The sequence below is a fragment of the Balaenoptera ricei genome, chromosome 19 (assembly GCF_028023285.1).
Source record: "Balaenoptera ricei isolate mBalRic1 chromosome 19, mBalRic1.hap2, whole genome shotgun sequence".
In the NCBI taxonomy this organism is placed as follows: domain Eukaryota; kingdom Metazoa; phylum Chordata; class Mammalia; order Artiodactyla; family Balaenopteridae; genus Balaenoptera; species Balaenoptera ricei.
The window spans coordinates 10,678,565-10,701,115 of record NC_082657.1 but is presented as its reverse complement, the minus strand read 5'-3'; the positions used below and the strand labels follow the sequence as shown (position 1 = coordinate 10,701,115).

Sequence of the window (22,551 nt, the reverse complement as noted above, 5' to 3'; positions counted from 1 at the left end):
AATATTAAATGAGCTGAAGTGATGCTTGTGAAATGGAATCCTGGTCATAAACAAAGGCTCTGGAGTCAGAAGGGCAGGATGGCACAGAGCAAGCTGGGCGGGGAGAGCCCCAAGGGGTGCCTGACTCAGCCTGTGGGGAGGGGGCAGGGAAGGCTTCCTGGAGGAGGAGGCATCTGAGCTGAGACCTGGAGGACATAAAAAAGGCTCAGTATATGACAGTTAATTCTTTTTTTTTAGAAAAAAAAAATCCCTTTGGGCAAGACAAGCTGTTGGGAGCATTAAAAAAACCAAGATTGAACGTAATCAACCAGGTCAGGGAACTACCTTTAATCCATGTTTTCTTTACCTTCATTCATTCATTCATTCATTCATATAACAGATATTCCCCTAACTCTTCCTCTGGGCTGATTCCTGTGCCTAGTAGTGTTGGGACACAGCAGTGACCAAGAAATCCCCAGCCCTGCCCTCACAAACTCAAGGTCCAGCAGGGGAGACAGACCTGTCCCCAGTCAGCGATGACTCAGAGTGGGCAGGGCTGGGGTGGGGGAAACCAGAGTGGGTGCCTGACCCAGCCTGAGGATCAGAGATGGCTTTCCGGAGGAGGGGGCATCAGAGCTGAGACTTGGAGGATGCAGGGATGAGCCAGGGGGTAACTCTGGTAGGCAGAGGGAGCGGCATATGAGAAGGTGCTGAGTTGAAGGCACAGAATGAAATTCAAGTGGCTCCAGAAGAAAGGAAGTGAGAGGGTAGGTGGATCAAGATAAGGCTGAGAAAACTCTACAGTGATTACACAGGGCATGAGGGGCAGCTTGGCATGGAGGAAAAGAGATCTCGGCTTGCCCACCTGCCTTGAATTGCTGCCCCTGTTTGGATCTCATTCATGTCACAGGCAGTCACCAAGTATCTGCTCCAACGAAGCACGAGGCTGAGCAAACCAGCTCTGGAGCCAAACTTCAGGGTTTGGAATCCTGGCTCCTCCACTTGCAAACCGTGTGGCCTTGGGCACCTCAATTCCCCTCTCTGGTGGCCACTTTCCTCAGCTATAAGATGGAGATGGTAACGGTTTTGCCTCTTCGAAAGCTGTGGCCTGAGTTCTCCACACCCCAGCTGTGGTTTGTTTAGAAAGTTATGTCACCCCGTGTGTGTCAGTGTTCTCATCTGCAGAATGGACATAAACAACAATCTCCCCTCACAAGAAACTTGTGAGGATCAAAGGAGTTAACGCTGGGAAAGTACCGGGAACAGCGCCTGGCACAGAGTAAGCGCTCAGTACGTGCGAATCCCCTCTAGGTGTTCTGACTGTTGCGTGGTGTAATACTCACAGCGGCCCCTGTGAGGAAGGTATACACTCAGCCATTCAGCACACACTTCCTGAGCACCAACTGCACCTGCTCTAGGCTCTGGGGAGAACGCAGGGGACAAAACAGACAGAAAATACTGCTCTAGTGGGTAAAGAGACAATAAACAATAAACATAACAAGTACGTAAATTATGTGGGATATTAGAATTTGATACATGCTGTGGAAAAATGAAAAGTAGAGTAGGGTAAGCGATAATATTATTCCATCTCATTTAAGAACACTGAAACTTACAGAGTTGTGATGACTTGCCTGATTCAGGCCAGGGATTCTGGTCTACCTGGCTCTTAACCTCTGTGAGCACCGCCTTCCAAGGTCCCAATGTGGCTTCTGGAGACCTCCAGTCTCATCTCCTCTGTACACCCAGATCCATCAACGCCTGTGACCACATTACCCCAGCACACTCCCAAACTCCATGGCTCCTGGGCTGAGGGCACCTGGTGTAGACAAGTCAGCATTCAAGGTCTCCACCATCCATCCTGTTCTTCCCGAAAAATCTGAGTCTTCTGATCACCTACCCACTCCTCAGCCAGGCTTCTCTTCTGACTACCTCTGCTCTGTCCCACCCGCCCTGGGGCCCCCTCTCCTCCTCCCCTCCGCCCCCCCCAAGAGGACACAGCTGCCATTGGAGTGGGCTTCTCAAATCTGCCCCTTCATAAGGAACAAGGTTTTCTCTCCCTAAATCCCCACCTACCCACACCCCTCCCCATGGCAGGTTCTGTCTTTTCCTGCCCCTACAAGAAAGAAGGACTTTCTGTCTCCTTCCTGTAGCCCAACTTTCACTTTCTTTCTAACAGGTGAAAATAAACCCAGGTCTTTCCCGCCTCCACACCCTCACCTAACAGTCTCAGCCGGGCAGGCTGGCTCACAGCTGTGTCTTCCCATGCGTGACTTCTGCTGACCTTCCAACCCATATTGCCGCCCTAGGGCTGCCCCCCACCGTTCACTCAGCAAAGATTTATTTGTCTCTACTAGTGCCAGACACTATTTTAGGTGCTTACTGGGAGCTCAGCTCGGTGCTCTGTGATGACCTAGATGGGTGGGATGGCAGGAGAGGTTAGGAGAGAGGTCCAAGAGGGAGGTGATATATGTATACATATAGCTGATCACTTCCTTGTATAGCAGAAACTAACAACATTGTAAAGCAACTATACCCCAATAAAAAAAATCATAAAAATAGATACAAATACTGTATCAAGTTCCCTGTATCAGTATCACAATGTTTTAAAACCGAGCCTTCACTAGGAAAAAAAACAAGCCAATATAGGTTAAATTGAATAGAATGTGGGAACCTGCCAATTCTGAATAGCCACTCCATGAAAACAGGTTAACACACGGTATTAGAAAGGGGAGGGATATTTACCGGTACAGCGTTCTGCAATCTCTCAGTTTTGATTACAAAAGCAGGCCTTACAATACTGATTTCATATAATATGCATCATTTGCCCAATTTTAAGTTTGTCCTAATTAGATGATAACATGCACTGCTTTTAGCAATGAAATATAGACCTCAGCTTTTAAAGAAATTACATTTTATGCAAGGATGGGGGAGGGATGGAGGGAGACAAACAATAAGCAAGATACATAATAAATAACTGAATTATCTATGATGTTAGAAAGTGATGGGGATCAGGGCAAGGGAGTCAGAGTGCTGGGGTGCGCATGGATGCAGGACTAAATCGGGTGGTCTGAGTCTCGATACAGTATCCAGAACAACTTGAAGGAGGTGAAAGGGTGAAACACACAGACATCTAGAGATTCCTGGGAATTAATTAACTTCTGAAAAAATGGAGGCAGGGTCCCAAGGAGCCATCCCCTGCTTCCTGCATTTAAATAACCATATGAGTTTCTTACTGCTGAGGTAACAAATGATTACAAACTTAGTGGCTGGAAACAACACAAATTCATGATCTCACAGTTTTGAAGGTCAGAAGTCCAGGTTGGCACAGCTGGTTTCTCAGCTGAAATCAAGCCGTCGCCGGCTGGTCTCTTTTGCAGAGGCTGTGGGAAGAATCTGCTCCCAAACTCACTCAGGTTGTTGGCAGAATCCAATTCCTTGGAGTTGCGAGACCAAGGTCCCCATTTCGCCAGCTGTGGGCCACTCTTAGCCCCTGAGGTTTTTCCCCTGTCCTTGCACATGAAGCCTGCGTCTCAGAGCCAGCAACACGCAACAAATCTCTCCCACGCTTGGAATCTCTCCACTTCCCTTTCTGCCGCACCTCTCCACTGTTTCCAGCTAGAGAAAATTCTCTGCTTTGAAGGGCTCATGTCATTCAACTGGGTCCACCTGGGTAATCCAGGCTACTGTTCTCCCTATCTTGAAGTCTGTAACCTCAATTACATCAGCAAAGTCCCTTTTGCTATGTAACAGGTTCATAACATATTCACAGACTGGGGCATGGGCATCTCTTCTGCCTACCACAATGATGTGGTGTGAGGGCAGGATATCTACAGTTGAGGCAGCCATATTGAGACCATGAGGTAGCAAGCTGGGGAGGATATTCAACAAACTGAGGATGGAGGGATGAATGGAAGGATTTCACTGAGGCCTGGGACACCTTGTAAAGTAACAGTTATGGGTTTTGCCACTGTGAGCCAGGTTATATTTTGTTTGCAGTGGAATGCATCCTAACTGGTACCCTGTCCAGTCACCATTGGAAATGTTTATTGGAATTGCTTACCTTGTGATGAAAACCCTGATCATTTAGAAGCCTAGAGTTTATGGGGCTTGTGCCCTTTGTCCTAGAGGATAATAAAACTTGTAAAACTTACTGTGAGAAGTCTACTCAAAATGATTACTCTGTTTAAAAAGAGATTCCTGTCTAGCTCTCATCTATTCTATATGAAGAAACTGAGGCCCAGAGGGGAGAGTGAAGTTTTTCTCCAGGGTCATATAGCTGAGTCTTCTTGGAGCACCTGGGAAATTCAGTTTTGTACCACTGACTTTTTGTGCCCACTGTGTAGGAAAAGCAGGAGCAGTATAAATGAGAAAAGGAAGGATGCAGTATAAAAGGACCCAGGGGATATACAAGAATTCATCCAAGGTGACAAAAGCCCAGAAATGGTGGAGCAGCAACTTGAACCCAGGTCTCTCTGCATGTGCGGCAGCTTGGCATATGAGGTCAAGTGCAGATCCTGGGTGACCCTGGGCAAGTCTCTGATTCTGTGAGCTTCCATTTCAACTGGAAAGAATAATATGCACAGCTTCTTCCTAAAGCTGTTGGAAGGCTTTCATGAGTAAATCCAGAACTATGACTGGTGCAGTTAGCTCTTTGTAATTTAGCAATATTTATGATTAACAACGATGTAATATAATATTATAATAGCTAGAAGTTAGTGGGCACTATATACGTGTTATAATTTGACATTTACTTTAACAATGTTATTAAAAATAATAGATTTCGTGACCATTTACCAAATGCAAAAACTGGCTAAGCCCCAGTGTTGCTAGTGAACTGTCAAGACAATCCTATGGATACATTTATCCCCATTTCACAGATGAGGAAACTGAGGCAGGAGGAGTTGGGTCACTTTTCCAAGATCACCACTGCTAGAAGGCGATGTCAGAGGATTTGAGCTCACTTCTGCTAACTGGGGAGCCCAAGATCTAATCACTACACTAAACTTGGGACAAGTGAGAAGTGTCCCACCCCCAGCCCCAGTCCTGGTCTCCAGGTCCTGGGGCACACTCCTCCCCTGCAGACCAGCCCCAGTCGATACCCCAGCTCCCTGCCCACACAGCTCCCAGAACTGCAGCCCCCTCTGAACTCCCCAGACACTCAGTCCCAGCTCTGTGACCACTGAAGAGCCCAGAGCTGATACCTGGGACCTCAAGACCCCGATGAAGTAGCCGGCCGTCCCTGTGAGTGCCACACCGATCAGGACACCCAATGTGATCCCCGCGATGCCCCCACCAGGAATGGCGGTCCTGAGCAAGGCCGGCTGCAGGTCTTTCTCTGGAGCCTCTGCAGGAGAGAGAAACAGAGAGAGAGAGAGAAAGACAGACAGACAGACACACATAGAGAGAGAGACAGAGAGAAAGAGAGAGAGGGAGAGAGATTGAGAGAGAGCAGGTACAAGGGTGAGTTTCAGGTCCTCTGAGCTGGTCATGCCCTTTGTGTGCCCTTCCCCCCCCCGCCCCCATTTTACAGACTGGAAAACTGAGGCCCAGAGAAGGACCAGATAACAGTTATAATAGTCATGGCTAACAGTGATAATGACCAGTAAACTATATGATCTCATTTATTGCTCAACATAACTCTGTAAGATAGGCTTTGTTAATATCCCCATTTTTCAGAGGGAGAAACTGAGGCACATAGAGGTTAAACTACCTAAGCAAGATCGCACATGTGGTAGAGTTATAACTTGAAACATACTGATGCCAGAACCCATACTCTGAACCCCTCCATTATTCAGCTTCTGGGGATCGTATTTATCTATTCCTCAATCAACAGACATTTATTAAGCACCTACTGTGTGCAAGGTACTTTTTTAGATACTGGAGATATAGCAGGGAACAGAGCAGACAGAAGTCCCTGCCGTCCTGGAGCTTACACTTTAGGAGGGAAATGAGACAGAAAACACACAATGGGGCAAATAAGTATCATTAAACTCATGCCACTGTGATAAATGAGCAGAATGGGATGCTCTGTGAGGCTCTTACAGGAGGAGAGATCTAACCTGGGGTAATCAGGGAATGCTTCCTGGAGGTAACGACATTTAAGCTGAGATCCAAATGTCGAATCCAAGATCGGTTGGTCAAAGGGTGAGTCTCCTGGGCAGAGTGACTGGCATTCATTCATTCATTCATTCAGCAAACTGTTCTAGTCGCTGAGGACACAGCAGGCAACAAGACAAACATGGTCTTTGCCCTCATGGATCTGACCATCTAACAGGGAGACTGATGATAAAAAATATCAGTCTGACTGAGTGAAGTCAGAAAGAGGACAAATATCATATGATACCGCTTATACGTGGAACCTTAAAAAATGGTACAAAAGGGGCTTCCCTGGTGGCACAGCGGTTAAGAATCCGCCTGCCAATGCAGGGGACACAGGTTCGAGCCCTGGTCTGGGAAGATCCCACATGCCGCGGAGCAACTAAGCCCGTGCGCCACAGCTACTGAGCCGGCGCTCTAGAGCCCATGAGTCACAACTACTGAAGCCGCGCACCTAGAGCCTGTGCTCCACAGCAAGAGAAGCCCACGCGCAGCAACGAAGACCCAATGCAGCCAAAAATAAAAATAAATAAATAAATAAATTTATTTTAAAAAATGGTACAAATGAACTGAGTTACAAAACAGAAGTAGAGTTAAAGATGTAAAAACCAATCTTATGGTTACCGGGGGGAGGGGAAGAGGGATAAATGGGAGATTGGGATCGACATATACATACTACTATATATAAAATAGATAAATAATAAGGATCTACTGTATAGAGTTCCCTGTATAGCACAGGGAACTCTACTCAATACTCTATAATGACCTATATGGGAAAAGAATCTAAAAAAGAGTGGATATATGTATATGTATGGCTGATTCACTTTGCTGTACAGCAGAAACTAACACAACATTGTAAATCAACTATACGCCAATAAAAATTTTTTTAAAAAAGTAAAGTACTAAGAAAAAAATCAGTATGATAATTAAGTAAACCATCTACTGTGTTAGACGGAGATAAGAGCAGGGGTCAGGGAAAGGAACCACAGAGCAGAAGAGACAAGGAGGAGCAGGAGAGTGGGCTAGTTTAGAATCTGAAATAGGTTAGTGAAGGTAGATGTCACTAAAAAGAATATCTGGGCTTCCCTGGTGGCGCAGTGGTTGAGGGTCTGCCTGCCAATGCAGGGGACACGGGTTCGAGCCCTGGTCTGGGAGGATCCCACATGCCACGGAGCAACTGGGCCCGTGAGCCACAATTGCTGAGCCTGCGCGTCTGGAGCCTGTGCTCCGCAACAAGAGAGGCCGCGATGGTGAGAGGCCTGCGCACCGCGATGACAAGAGTTGAGTTTAGAGGTGTGAAGGGCAAACTATAGGAGGCGAGAGTGGAAACTGGGGGAACAATGAGGAGGTGACTGCCATGGGCCACGCAGCAGATGGTGGTGGCTTGACCAGGGTGGAGGCCACGGAGGAGGTGAGAAATGGTTCTGGATATATTTTCAGGGCAGAGCCAGTGGGATTGGACATGGGGAGGGAGAGAAGTTGGAGTCCATATATGACCTGAACATCTGCAAGGATGGAGTTTCCATCCGATGAGATGGAGAAGAAGTGGGTAGAGTGGGTTTTGAGAAGTGTGAGGGGTGCAGATTGGGCTGCGCCGCATTGGAGATTCCTATCAGACCTCCAAGTGGAGGCGTCAAGCAGACAACTGGAGATATGAGCCAGGAGTTCACCGAGAGGACCAGGCTGGATATATGCATGCAGGACTCACCGGCATATGGGTGGTGTTTAAAGCCGTGAGCCTGGACCGGATCTATCAGCAGGGGAGCAATAGAGATGAGAAGTGACGTGATGAGGCAAGAGGAGAACACAGCGGGCTCCAACCAGAGGAGTTCGAGAGCAGAGACCTGAGTGGAGTCACAGGCTGCCAAGGCCTGCAGAACCAGACCACATCAGGCTCTGGTGGTCACCTGAGTGTTCTGAATGTGTCCTAAGAGCAATGGGAACACATGTAAGGGCTCTAAGCAGGAGAGCAAGGCCACCGACTTGCACTTTCAAAAGCTCACTCTGTATAGGTGATTGACTTTGCTGTATAGCAGAAAGTAACACAACATTGTAAAGCAACTACACTCCAATAAAAATTAATTTAAAAAAAGAACTTGAGAAAGAAAGTTAAATAAAAATCAAATATTACCTAGAAAATGAAACAAAATAAAATAATAAGAGCTCACTCTGGCTTCAGAGTTGATGTTGGGCAGGGCAGGACAATGGCACCATGGAAAAGGGAGACCAGTGAGGAAGAGGCTATTGTAGGTGTCCAGGTGACACATGTGACCTGTGTAGCTTGGACCAAGGTGGCCGCTGTGGGAAGGACTGATGAGCATGGCTTCCCAAGAGCATGAAAGATAGAGACTAGAGCCAGAATTCCAATCCCAGCCTCACCATTCACAGGTTCGGTGGCCTTGGCAGGTCACTTCACCTCTGTGAAGTCAGCTTTCTCCATCTGTAAAGTGGAGGTAACGATGGTATCCCCCTGACGGAGTGGTGAGGAGGAGTAAATGAGCTCATATGTACAAGGCATTTAGGAGGGAGCCTGCGACCTTTGTGCTTTTGTGATTCTTCTATGGATGACCAGGGCCAGGATGAATCCGGGGGATGTTAGAACAGTAGACACATCAAGAACAGAGAAGGAATAGGTTGGGGAGAAGACTGGTTTGTACCATGTTGGTCTCATGGATGCCTGTGAGATGTCTTAGCAATGAGCGAACAGCCATTATCTTTGAATGACCTGGAGCTAATGACGGCTGGTGCAGGAAGCAGCAGCTTCCTTGAGGCAGGCCGGGGTGCAATCCCAGCTCCTCTGCTTCCCAGGTGCATCCTGTAAGACCAACACACCGTGCAGTCATTGTTCCCAGGACGGCCCTCTGGTGGGTTATGTGCAAAGGTGTCCCGATTAGGCTCTTCCCTGAATACATGCCCTTTGCAATGTGACTTTTCAGCTCCTCCTACCTCTTGAATGAGCTGGTCATGTGATTTACTTTGACCAATAGAATGGGAAGAAGGGATGTTATGCAAATTCTGAGCATAGACCTCAAAACTGGCAGCTTCTGCTTTCACCTTAGATTAGTATTATTCTCCTCCTCCTCCTCCTCCTTCTTTTCCCTCTTCCCTCCCTCCCCTCCTTCTTCTCCCTGCCCCTCCTTTTTCTTCTCCTTCTCCTCCACCTCCTCCTCCCTCCCTCCCCTTCTCCCTCCCTCCCTCCCTCCCTCCATACACCCCCACGCCCCGTCTCTCTGTCTGTCTGTCTCTCTCTCTCTTTCTCTCTCCAACCCCTGCCTATGCATGAGAATAAGCCCAGGCTAGCCTGCTGGAGGATGAGATACCAAGAGCCTAGGCCATCCTACACCAGCCAGCCCCCAAACATGTGAAAGAGCCCAGCCAAGATCAGCAGAGCCACCTACCCAACTCACGGCTGACCACAGATGCATGAGTGATCCAGTCAAGTCCAGGAGAATCACCCACAGATTTGTGAGTCATAATCAATGTTTACTGTCTTGAGCCACTGAGTTTTGGGGGAGAGGTTATACAGCTTTATTGAGATAGTGTATGGCTGACACAAACCCCAATACCACCTGTATAAGGGCAAGAGAGCCTGAGCCATTGTCACCATGACATCTCCACACCCACCTGAGATCCGGATCTTTCCATTGGCTGAGCTGCAAAGGTGAGTGATGCTGTTGGAGGCTTCACAGGTATACCTGCCCTCCTGGCCCAGGGAGACCTCAGGGATGACCAGGTGCTGAGTGGCAGGGCCTGGCTTCCCATCGACTTCCCAACGGTACTGGGCAGGGGGCTTTGAGTCAGCAAAGCAGGACAGGGTGAGGGCTGGCCAACCCTGTCCTCTGGGTCTGGAGGGTTGACCATGGGAGGGTCTGGGCCATCTGCAGAGAATTGAGAGGGTCAGGCCACCGGGAAGAGGAAGGTCTGTCTCATCAGAGCCTGTGGGGCCACTGACCCCCAGGACACTTTTTCATCCCCATCCAGTGGACAGCAGCATTTGAGACTTGATCGTCCCTCTTCTGCCTGCTTTCCTCTTGCTTTTCTGCACTCTATTCTCCCCCAAGCAGCCAGAGGGACCCTGTTCAGTCCCTACCCGAACCTAAGTCACATGTCATCCCTCCTCTGCACAAAGCCCTTCCTTGTCTCCCATCTCACACAGAGTAAAAGCCAAAGCCTTCACCAACGGCCCACAGGCCCTGTGCTATCTGCCCCTATTACCTCTTTTGTGGGAAGGCAGACCTCGTCTCTTTCACTCTCCCCCTTCACTCTACTTCATTCACCCTTGACCCCCTTGCTGCTCCTCAAACGGCACCAAGCACACGCCTACCTACAGGCCTTGGAATTTGCAATCTCCTCTCCCCCAAAATATCCACATGGCATGCTCCCTCATTTCCTCCGGGTCTTCTCTTCAAAAGACTTTTCTGACCACTCTCTGCCACTCTCTCTGCTCTCACTTTGGTTCGTCCTTGCACCAATCACCACCCGACATTGTATTTTTATTTGCTTATTTGTTTACTGTCTTCCTCCTCCCACTAGCATGTCAGTGCCATGGAGCATGGACTTCTGTCTGTTGTGGTCACTGCTGTGTCCCCAGCACCTAGCACAGTGCCTGCCACACTGTAGGTGCTCAACACATGTTGGTTAAATAACTCTCAAGCCCACCCCCTTGGCTGCTCAGATACTACTCTCCACTCCCTGCCCCTGACCACCCCCTGTCAATCCCTCTGTGGGCTCCTCTTCCTCCGCTGGAGCCCTGAGTCTGGTGGACCCCGGGACTCACTCCTTGGCTTTCTACCCTTCTCATTTTATACACCCCCGCTCAAGACAATCTCATGCACTCCTAAGGCTTAAATCACCACCCCCAGTGTGTTGAGTCCCAAACTGACTTCTCCAGTCAACTCCTCTTTCTAAGCTCCACACTCATCTACCTGCTGGATGCTGGATGTCTCCGTAACACCCCAAGCTCACCGGGTCCAACGCTGAACTTGGTGTCCGTATTAACCATGTCTTTTATTTGTTATATTCTGATGCTTTGACATCTTGGAGCTTTTGGGGGGTGGGGGAGGATTTGAATCCTGGGAGGACTGCCCCTCCCAGGGCTAGCCAATTCCTAGAGATATTAAATAACTTACTCACGAGCAAGTTTTGCAAATGCAAACCAACCAAACCAGAGCCCACACCTGAATCACCTCCTTTATCATCTGTCACACTCCAGGCTACTATCTATGTGCCCTAACCACCCTGGGGCAGGTCCCAGACAACGAGGGACAGCCTCTATGCCCCCAGAACCCACTGAGATTACTCAAACTAGCCAATCCTAAACCTGCTTACTCTGTCTCCCCCATTTCTTCCTACAGAAACCGCAGTAAAGAATCTTGCTCACGGTTTCCTCTGCCTCCTGGCTGACCCTGGTGCTTCCCCATGTAGCCGTCGTGGTGTAGTGCACCCCCTCCTTTTGTGAACTGTAACAAACTATCTTTTCAATGGCAATTGTCTCCAGATCTGTTGGCCTTACTGAACCTCAAATTTCCAAATGAACATACTATATTTTAAAACAGTGTCTTCCCTCAAAAGCTGCTTCTCCTTCTGGCTTCCCATCTCAGAAGGTGGCACCGCCCTCTATCCCATCACTAAGGCCAGAGATGGAGAAGTCTCATCAGTCCTCCCTCCCTTGTGCCTCAGGATGCATCACCTCCATCCCCTCCCTGTGGTCCTCCCCCTGGTTCATTCTTTATCATCTATCCTCCTGATTGTTACTGAGCCTCCGGAATGGCCTTTTCATTTCTCCCAATCCATCTTCAGCATGACAGGCTAGAGAATATTTAAATGCAAATATTAAAATGCAAATCTGACCATGTCACTCCTCTATTTAAAACCCTTCCAAAGCTCTCCGGTGCCTTTAGGGGTAAAGAACAAATAATTGGCAAGGACTTCAAGACCTTGCATGATACAACCCTGAGTCTCCAGACTCATCTTTCACTCTATTCACCTCTACTCCTATTTTTCTGCGTTTCCATGATCTCTCTTGCTACTTTGTGCCTCTGGACATTTGCACAAGCTGCTCTCGCCACCTAGAACATTATTATCCCTAACCTTGTCACCTGGTTCTTCCAGATTCATCTTTCAGGTCTTCTTTTCCAGGAAGCCTTCCTTGACCCCCAGGCTTGGTCAAGCACCCCTGCTGGGTTTCCTCCAGCCTCCTAGATTCCCCCATATCAACCCTGCCCACTCTGGGCTGCCACTGTCTTGGGACAGGTCTGTCTCCTCCACTGGACTAGAAACCCCAGGAGGGCAGGACCAGGGATCTGCTTTGTTTCCTGTTGCACACCCCAGACCTAACACAGTGCTTTGGTGCACAGTCAGCCTCTAAATATTTTCAATTTATTGAATAATTAAGAGTCAATCAAACATCATGCATTAATTAGCAATGACAACAGCTATCATTTACCATGCTGCTACAATGTGCCAGATACATTTTCAGGTACTGTAAATGCTTTCATTCATTTGACTCTCCACCAAATCCTACAGCGTAGGTTTTATCATTCCCATTTTAACAATGGGGAAACTGAGGCTCGGAGTACAAAAACCACTTCCCCAAGGCCACACGCTCATTAATTCATACATTTAACACATATTTACTGAGGACCTACTTGGGTGCTGAAAAGAGATCCGTGAGTTAATCTCCCACCCAGTGGAGTTTGTTTATTGCTGGTGGAGCTAGGGTTTCACGTCCTTGCACATGGGGTTTGCAAGCTTTCCTAAATGCCCAGCTGGATCCGCTGCTGGGAGGTCGGTAACATGTCTCATAATGGGACGGGGTACCTCTGGCCTGGGGAGACTTAAACAGGACCCCCAACCAATATGAGGCCTTTATGCAAATAATAAAAGTCCCCTGCCTTAGGGCAGACACCACCAACTTGGCCACCAGAACCAGCTGGACTTCAGCCCCTGCTTCACTGCTCAGCCACAGCTCTGGGGTACCCACACCCATCCTGCAGCAAGGCCCTCAACTCACAAATGACTCTGACGAGAATGGGGTTGCTGATATTGCTGGTGGCTCAGTTCCAGCTCTCACACTGGCAGAGCCCCATGCTGTTCCCCGTGATGTTCTGCAGAGTCGGTGTCCTATGGTCTGAGGACAGCTCCCTGCAGCCTCCAGGGAAGAGATTCTGGCCGCTGACTTAGCACTGGAGGGCCACGGTGCTCCCTGGGGGGAAGCAGTGCAGGCTGCTGGATTCCACATGCTCCGCTGGGGCTAAGTTACTGGCTGTGACACTGGGCTGCGGAAGTGTCTCTGCAGGAAAATTAGGAAGAGGTAGAAATGTTGAGTCCTGACAGATCATAGGCTAATCTGTCCACCCAATCACCTGTCCATAAGTTCATCTATTTACCCACCAGCTCAGCCATTCATACATCTATCCACCCAATGGTTCACCCTTCCTTCCTTCCTTCCTTCCTTCCTTCCTTCCTTCCTTCCTTTCCTTCCTTCCTTCCTTCCTCCCTCCCTCCTTTCCATCCTACCCACAAATCCACCGTCCCACTGAGGCAAGAAAGATACGACTTGAAACCATGTACAAGCCCCCGTGTCCTTGTCCTTTGAAGTAAAAGGCTGACTCAAGAGTTAATGATTGGGGGGACTTCCCTGGTGGCTCAGGAGTTAAGAATCCGCCTGCCAATGCAGGGGACACAGGTTCGATCCCTGGTCCGGGAAGATCCCACATGCCGTGGAGCAACTAAGCCCATGTGCAACAACTACGAAGCCTGCACTATAGAGCCCGCGTGCCACAACTACTGAGCCCATGCACCTCAACTACTGAAGCCCACGCGCCTAGAGCCCGTGCTCGGCAACAAGAGAAGCCACCGCAATGAGAAGCCCGCACACCACAACGAAGAGTAGCCCCCGCTCGCCGCAACTAGAGAAAGCCCCATCAACGAAGACCCAACGCAGCTAAAAAAAAAAAAAAAGTTAATGATTGAGAAATGTGAAGATGCAGAAACAAAGAATAGCTGTTGGCTGGGGAACTGGTAACAAATTAGACTCTAAACCAACCACACTGCAGAATCACCAAACTCCCAGTTCCCTGAAAGATAGAGATAAAGGCCTGACACATTCCTACGTTGTTGTTACAGGAAACAGACCCCACCAGCTGAAAACTGCCGGCCACAGGCCCATAGACCCCAGACTGGCTGAAACCAGAAGGTTGATGATGCTTGAAACTTCTCCTCGATGCCAACCAATCGGAGAATTGTCCACGAGCTGATCATGCCCTGCTCCTTGAACGCTAGAAAACTCCTCACTACTGTTGCCGAAATCCCGGCTTCTCTGTGCATTGATGCCGGAAGTACGGAGACAGAGATTTTGGAGGAAGAAAGAGATGGCTTTATCTTTCTGCCAGGCAGAAGGGAAGACACAGCAGGCTAGCGCCTCAAGAACTGTGCCCCCCCCCCCAACTCTGGGAATCGGAGATTTTATACGAGGGGCTTGAAGTCAGGGGTGTATGATAAGGATCAAAGTAGTGAAGGTCTTGCATTCTTCTTCTTCTTGCATTATTTCAAAACAGTCACAGCTGGTGTCAGGCAGCCTGGTAACTGGGTCCGTTTGTCTCTGTGTTATAGGTCTGCGACCTTTTTTCTGAAATGCAAATGCTACAAGCGGTGATTTGCTACCAGGGAGTGCAGGATGTAATTCACATAGTGTTAAAGAGTAATAGGTTAGCTTTGTGAAGTACAAATCTAGTTGCAGACACTACAGATTAGTAACAGTTTAAAAAAACAACAACAAACTAGGAGTGATTAACTCTTTCAGGCCCGGTTATGTTTCTTCTCTAGCCTGTTCACTGTTCCCTTTATTTTCCTTGTTCTCAGGGGAGGGGAAACTTCATTTCTATTTTTGCTGCAACACTACCTCCTCCAGGGTGGGACACACAGTTTTGAGGGCATTAGCCCACTGTGGCCCCCTTTGCCTGGCAAAGCAATACAGCTACTCTTTTCTACTTCACCCAAAACTCTTGTCTCCTCATTTCTGTTCGGCACCAGTGAACAGGGCCAGGTTTTGGCAACAGGCTGGGCCCAAGGAGAGGCTCCTCATGTATAGGCATTAGACAAAAAACCAAAAGCACCTATTTGTTTTGCACTGAACAAGATCATGAAGCATGGAGGGGATGGCGTCAGCAACAAGAACATAAATTAGACTTTGATTAAACTTTGTGACACCTGAATAGGGAACCCTGACCATAAAAACCTGCAGAGCATGGCCGAGCATGCGCAATAAAAATGCACAGGCTGCAAATGACCACTCTACAGCCTACCACGTGCGGCACCTGACTAGGAAGGAAAAATTTAAGGGGAAATGGCTCTTAGAGATCACGTGCAGTGGCTTCAGGAGCCAGACCCGCAATAGTGAAAGCTGATGTAACCAGGTGCAATCAAGATCCCACCCCATCCTCCCAACAATGAATACCCCACCCCTAACTGAAAACACCTCCACCCATTCAAGGAACTAAAATGAAATAAAAAGGGGGGTCAGAAAGCCCCTCGGGTGTTCCCCACAGGCGAGGACGCGGGCATTCTTCTCTGAGTGCGTGCTTTCGTTTCCTAAGTAACTGCTTCTTTGTTTCTCTCTATGCCTCAGCCTCTAGGTGTTTTTCCTTTGTGCTCCTCAGCCAAATTCTTCTGGAAGAGTAGAACAAAAGCCTGGACATTTAATTCAGCCTGCCCAGCATCACCATCTATCTACCTGCTCAGCGGTCCATACATGCTCCTATCCATCTGTTGCCAGAGTTGCCACCAGACCCTTGCTCAAAACCCACCTACCCCTCCCTTGAACAGGAACTAACATAATATCTTTAAGTCACTGGGTCTGGACACAAAGAAAGGAAGCTATAGGAAGAGAAAACCAAAAACCAGATAGAACCAAATAAATTCATCTAAGCGATGTTATTATTTGCAAAGCAGAAATAAAGTCACAGATGTAGAGAACAAACTTATGGTGACCAAGGCAGGAGGGGTTGGGATGAAGTGGGAGATTGGGATTGACATATATACACTACTATGTATAAAATAGGTAACTCATGAGAACATACTTATAGCACAGGGAACTCTACTCAATGCTCTGGGGTGACCTAAATGGGAAGGAAATCTAAAAATGAGTGGATATATGTATATGTATAACTGATTGACTTTGCTGTATGGCAGAAACTAACACAGCACTGTAAAGCAACTATATTCTAATAAAAATTTAAAAAAACAAAAACAAAAACACAGAACCGGATGAAAGTAAGATGGTGAGGAGTCTGATCTCCAACAGACCCGAGCCTCAGTCTATGCTGATTTTACTACATTAGCAAACTAAATGACACACCTACCCCAACGGCCATGACCAGAAGGCAGAGATCAAAAAGGGACAGTAAAGGGGTAACACCCCCGTTCCAGGAAAGCCCTGCCTCTTTCCCAGAAAACTACTGCCTATGCCTCCCCATCATTCGTCTCACTCCTCCCCGCCTTGTCCTTACTCCTTAAAAGCAAATTTACAAGCAGCTCATGCAGCTCAATAACAAAAAAACAAACAACCCAATCCAAAAATGGGCAGAAGACCTAAAGAGACATTTCTCCAAAGAAGATATACAGATGGCCTACAGACACATGAAAGAATGCTCAACATCATTAATCATTAGAGAAATGCAAATCAAAACTACAATGAGATATCATCTCACACCAGTCAGAATGGCCATCATCAAAAAATCTAGAAACAATAAATGTTGGAGAGGGTGTGGAGAAAAGGGAACCCTCTTGCACTGTTGGTGGGAATGTAAATTGATACAGCCACTATGGAGAACAGTATGGAGGTTCCTTAAAAAACTAAAAATAGAACTACCATACGACCCAGCAATCCCACTACTGAGCATATACCCTGAGAAAACCATAATTCAAAAAGAGTCATGTACCACAATGTTCATTGCAGCTCTATTTACAACAGCCAGGACATGGAAGCAACCTAAGTGTCCATCATCGGAGGAATGGATAAAGAAGATGTGGCACATATATACAATGAAATATTACTCAGCCATAAAAAGAAATGAAACTGAGTTATTTGTAGTGAGGTGGATGGACCTAGAGTCTGTCATACAGAGTGAAGTAAGTCAGAAAAAGAAAAACAAATACAGTATGCTAACACATATATATGGAATCTAAGGAAAAAAAAAAAAAGTCATGAAGAACCTAGTGGCAGGATGGGAATAAAGACACAGACCTACTAGAGAATGGATTTGAGGATATGGGGAGGGGGAAGGGTAAGCTGGGACAAAGTGAGAGAGTGGCATGGACATATATACACTACCAAACGTAAAATAGATAGCTAGTAGGAAGCAGCCGCATAGCACAGGGAGATCAGCTCTGTGCTTTGTGACCACCTAGAGGGGTGGGATAGGGAGGGTGGGAGGGAGGGAGATGCAAGAGGGAAGAGATATGGGAACATATGTATATGTATAACCGATTCACTTTGTTATAAAGCAGAAACTAACACTCCACTGTAAAGCAATTATACTCCAATAAAGATGTTAAAAAAATAAAATAAAATTCATTAAAAAAAAAAAAGACTAATCCCTCTCACCGTTAAGGTTAAGAAGTTGATTTGTGAACTAAGTTCTGGCTTCTCCAGTCTCTGGCTGTTGGATGAAGCTTGTGCTGCTTCAATCTCAGCTTCGGTTTCCTTTTTTGGCTGTGCAAACCCAAATGGAAAAAGAATCTTCCCCGCTGAGGCGGGGGTCTCAGCCTGGTTAGAGCCCAAGTGGGGGTCCATATAACCTCGTACAGTAACACATCTATTCATTCATTCATTTATTCATTCACCCGCCAATCCATCCGTTGATCATCCCTTCTATATACTTACTTAATAAATAAACACTTCTGGAATACCAGATATACCCCAGGCTCAGTGCTAAGTGCTTTACAGATATAATCTGATTTAATCCTCACACCTACACTTCAGGCGGGATGGGTTTTAACCCCATTTTACAGGTGATAAAACTGAGCAAGCAATAAGAAGACCTTTCATATATAGAGTACATACTTTGTACTAAATACTTTATACGTGTGACCTTGTTTGACCCTCGTAACAACCCTATGAGATCAGGGCTATTAAAATCGCCTTTTCATTAATGAGGAAACTGAGGCTCAGAGATGCCCCTTTCCTTCCTCCATGATCGACATCACGCCCAGGATGACTTTCCACACAGCTGAGATGCATCCTCTGTGTCTTCTCTGAACCACACGGATGCTGAGATGCGTTCTGAAATGACATCCTTTGACACTCCTAAGTCACAACCACGACATACAAATAAATGAAGGATCTCAGAAGGTGAAAGTGCAACAAGTGAGAAAAAAAATTATTCATCCCCAAATGACTCTGATACCAACGTTTTTTAAAATCTGGAAATAAGATAAATCTGCTCCTGGTAAATTCTGGTTTCTCGCGTGGTACAATGGTCAACCTCACCCCAGAAAGAAGTTGGAGGACAGATAACCTGATGTGACGCCTTCTTGATTTTATATAAATATATATATATTTTTAAAATTTATTTAATTAATTAATTTATTTATTTTTGGCTGTGTTGGGTCTTCGTTTCTGTGCGAGGGCTTTCTCTAGTTGCAGCAAGCGGGGGCCACTCTTCATCGCGGTGCGCGGGCCTCTCACTATCGCGGCCTCTCTTGTTGCGGAGCACAGGCTCCAGACGCGCAGGCTCAGTAGTTGTGGCGCACGGGCTTAGTTGCTCCGCGGCATGTGGGATCTTCCCGGACCAGGGCTCGAACCCGTGTCCCCTGCATTGGCAGGCAGATTCTCAACCACTGCGCCACCAGGGAAGCCCATAAATATATTTTTAAGAGATCAGAGTGTGCTCTCTCAGAGATGAAACATTTCTGGAAATTTAAAAACACTGAATACACATGAAATTGGAGGTCAAGCAGAGCAGCCTTGAATCTTAGGGCTGGAATGGCCCTTTCGGACTCTGGAGTTAGACGATTTTGTCACACAAATGGGAAAAGAAAGACCAGACAGATCCCACAATGGTGGTCTATCTGGTCCATCGCTGGATGCTGCCCGAGCTGGTTGCCCCCTACCCATTAAGAAAATACACATAGTATATAAAAGCTGCACTGCACATCAATATGTATTGTTCTAAAGCAACAATTGTTCTACAGCAGCATTCATGAAATTTTGTTAAACTAAAAAAGCTGGTTGCAAAACAGTATGCATAGTACACTCTCCTTTTGTAGCAGAAAATGCACGTGTCTTTATTAATTTATAGGAATAGGAACAGGGAAAGAATCTGTCAGATGATATACCAAAGTACCAGCAATGGTCACCTCTGGAATAGTAGGGTTTTCCTCCATTTTCATTTCCTTTAAAAAAGTATCTCCAGTGTCTAATTTTTTTTGCACTGAATATACAGTATGTGTTCAATAAAGAAACAGTCCAGAGAATTTCCTGGGGGTCCAGTGGTTAGGACTCCAAGCTTTCACTGCTGAGGACCCAGGTTCAATCCCTGGTTGGGGAACTAAGATCCCACAAGCTGCACAGTGTGGGCAAAAATAAAATAAAATGAAAAGAAAGAGTCCAAATGTAGGATGTAATGTGGCTCTATATTAATTAACATAGATGGATATTGAAGATTAGAAGATTAAAGTTTAAAAACAAATTAAAATGGTAAGTAGAGTACGATACTATTTTTGTTTAAAACTACATATATTTGAATGTAGATATGAAAATAGGGGGATTATAGGAGCTATGTGGTTGTCTCTGGGAAGGTCCACTGCCTACTTTACCTTTTCTACAATCACTGTGCAATTTACTCAAAATATGAAAAGGTGGCATATGATATTTTAAAAAAGCAGCCCCTACCAATTACAAGTCACTTTGTTGGATTAAGAATGTAAAAACGTATTTTGGGGCTTCCCTGGTGGCGCAGCGGTTAAGAATCTGCCTGCCAATGCAGGGGACATGGGTTCGAGCCCTGGTCCGGGAAGATCCCACATGCCACGGAGCAACTAAGCCCACGCGCCACAACTACTGAGCCTGCACTCTAGAGCCTGCGAGCCACAACTACTGAGCCCACATGCCACAACTACTGAAGCCTGCACGCCTACAGCCCGAGCTCCACAACAAGAGAAGCCACTGCAATGAGAGGCCTGCGCACCGCAATGAAGAGTAGCCCCCGCTCGCCGCAACTAGAGAAAGCCGCATGCAGCAACAAAGACCCAATGCAGCCAAAAATAAATAATAAATAAATTTATAAAAACCAAAAAAAAAAAACGTATTTTGTATAATATGGGTTAGAGAAATCTTGCTGAACATATCGATAAGTGGAACAGCCAAGAAAAGAATCCTAAAAACATTAACAAAACAAACAAACAAACGAAACTCTATTAACAAAGTCCTGGGGCAAGGAATGGTTTTTCTCTTGATTTCTTTTTCTTTTTTTAGTTTTGGAGATTTCACCTTTAACTAATAACCCTCAACCCTGGCTTCATACCTTAGTCCATTTGTGCTGTTATAACAAAACACACACTGGGTGGCTTATAAACAACAGAAATTTCTATCTCACGGTTCCGGAGGCTGGAAGTCCAAGATCAGATGCCAACATGGTCAGGTTCCAGTGAAGACGTTCTCCCTGGTTCTCACTGGGTCCTCACATGGTGGAAGGGACCAGGGAGCTCTCTGGAGCCTCTTTTATAAATGCACTAATCCCACTCATGAGGGTCCATCCTCACGACCTAATCACCTCCCAAAGGTCCCACCTCCTAACACCATCACCTTGTGGGTTAGGATTTCAACGTAGGAATTTTTTTTGAGGTGTGGGACAGACATTCAGACCATAGCAATACCTGCGACAGTGATGTTGGTGTCCACACTGCTGTGCAAGCTGGACTTAGAGTCTGAAGCCTTGCAGGTACAGATGCCCGAGCGTGCCCTGGAGAGACTGGAAATGAAAAGGGTCTGGCCCTCAGCCCTGGGGACCCCACTGACGCTCCAAGTGTATTGTGCAGGGGCCTGGGAGATGGCCAGGCAGATCAGGGTGGGGTTAGAACCGGTCACAAAATCTGAGTCTGGAGAGGTCATGGTGGGGGTGGCAGGGCCATCTGTACCAAGAGAAAAGTGTCCTAATTGGGACACTTAGCTCAGAGCTGGAAGCCCCGCACGTTGAGGAGGGCACGCAGTAATACAACATAAAGGTTTGCCCAGTGAATGAATGAATGAATGAACGAACAAACTATTGCACTAGTCTCATCACTGTTGTGTCTTGTGTCCCTCATTGCCCCTTGTAGAATGTCAGCTCCATGAGGACAGGGATGCTTGTCTGTTCACCCCTTGGACTCAAATAACATTCAGCATACATGGCACATGTATGTAGGAGCTCGTAATACAGTTTTCAAGAGAAGGGGAGGGGAAAGAGAGAGAGAGAGGGAACTGGATTCAAGTTCCCATCTTTACTCCTGACACTATGAGATCTCGGGCAAGATCCTCCCCTTTCTTTTTTTTTTTTTTTTTGTTATTCACTACCCTTTCTTATCCTTGGTTTCCTTGTTTGTAAAATGAAGGCTCTCTGAAAATTCTTTCAGTTCTGCAAATATTTATGGTTTGGGGTCTGGAATTTCTGGGAGATTGGAGTCCTGTGACCTCCACCTGACTTTGGACTTGAGATAGGGCTAGTCTGAAAGTCCCTAAATGGGTACATGGTAAAGGCTCGATAAACACCTGTTAAATACATAAATGATGAACGAACTTGTAGAATGTTAATAATAAGCACCTCATGAGCACTTAGGTGCCAGGCACTGTTCTAAGTTCTTAATATGAACTAACTCATTTAATCCTCACAATGACCCAAAGAGATAGATACTATTGTGATTCCCACTTTGCAGATGAGGAAACTGAGGCACACAGAGAGGTGAAGTAACTTGCCCAAAGTCACCCAGCTGAGAAATAGCAGAGCCAGGATTTGAACCCAGGCAGTCTGTAGAGCCCCTGCTCTAAGCTATTAACAGTGGATGAACCAGTGGACGGTTGAGCGGGAAGTACTGTGTGGGTCAGAGGTGGGTCTGTTATGGGGCAGGGAAACCCAGACTCACAGGCCACGTCAACCATGAGGGTTTCACTGAACCTGGATCCCAGGTGGTTCCTGGCCTCGCAGTGCTGGGTGCCAGAGTTATTTCGTGTGACTGTGGGGATGGTGAGGGCCCTGCCATCCCTGGAGATTGCTGGTCCATCTCCTTCCCGAATCACCTCGAGGTTTTGAAACCACCAGACTGTCACATCGTTGTCTGGGGAAACGCACGTCAAATTCAAGGAGTCCACATGCTCCACTGGGGCCAGGTTCTGGGCTGCCATCCAGGGCTGCTGCAGCTTCTCTGGGGAGGAGAAAAGAGAAACAGAGGGTGACAAGTCAGGAGGGGTCCTGAAGCTCCAGGAATTATCAGGAGCAGAAA

General features: G+C 47.0%; 1 long non-coding RNA gene and 1 pseudogene across 1 annotated transcript; both read right to left on the bottom strand.

Moving 5' to 3' along the window:
• The window catches only part of LOC132353967 (carcinoembryonic antigen-related cell adhesion molecule 1-like), a 902,477-nt pseudogene extending 880,252 nt beyond the window's left edge, over nt 1-22,225 (bottom strand).
• On the bottom strand, nt 37-2,124 carry LOC132354166 (uncharacterized). The gene is made up of 3 exons (XR_009499197.1): nt 2,053-2,124; nt 1,639-1,795; nt 37-185 (listed from the first exon to the last, which is right to left on the bottom strand). It is a non-coding gene; the product is annotated as an uncharacterized LOC132354166 (long non-coding RNA).
• Nucleotides 22,226-22,551: the final 326 nt, after the last annotated feature.